Raw genomic sequence first — 452 nt, 5'->3', positions numbered from 1 at the left:
CTCTGTATGAACAGAACCCCGATCGATCGAGCCGGTTGGGGCTGGATGAACAGGACCCCGTGGAGGGCAGGATGAATAGGACCACCTCGTGGAGGGCAGGATGAACAGTAGACGGTGGAGGGATGGATGAACAGTAGCCCGTGGAGGGGTGGTTGAACATGAGCCCGTGGAGAGGGCTGGTTGAACAGTAGCCGGTGGAGTAGCGCGCGGTGGAGGCTGGATGAACAGGAGCCCATGGATGAACAGTCGCAGGTCAAGGCTGGAGGAGGTCGACGGTGGATGAACAGTAGCCCGTGGAGGCTGGAAGGGGTCGACGGTGGAGATGAACAGTATCCCGTGGAGTCCTGTTTTGCGGTACGCCACACCCCTCCCGACGAATAGGACCCCCTTTTCGACCGTAGCGCTCCAACATAAGTTCGTTTCCCATTTTGCGGTATGCCACACCCCTCCCG

Source organism: Triticum dicoccoides, chromosome 2A (genome assembly GCF_002162155.2).
Source record: "Triticum dicoccoides isolate Atlit2015 ecotype Zavitan chromosome 2A, WEW_v2.0, whole genome shotgun sequence".
NCBI lineage: Eukaryota > Viridiplantae > Streptophyta > Magnoliopsida > Poales > Poaceae > Triticum > Triticum dicoccoides.
Note: the sequence above shows the minus strand (reverse complement) of the source record.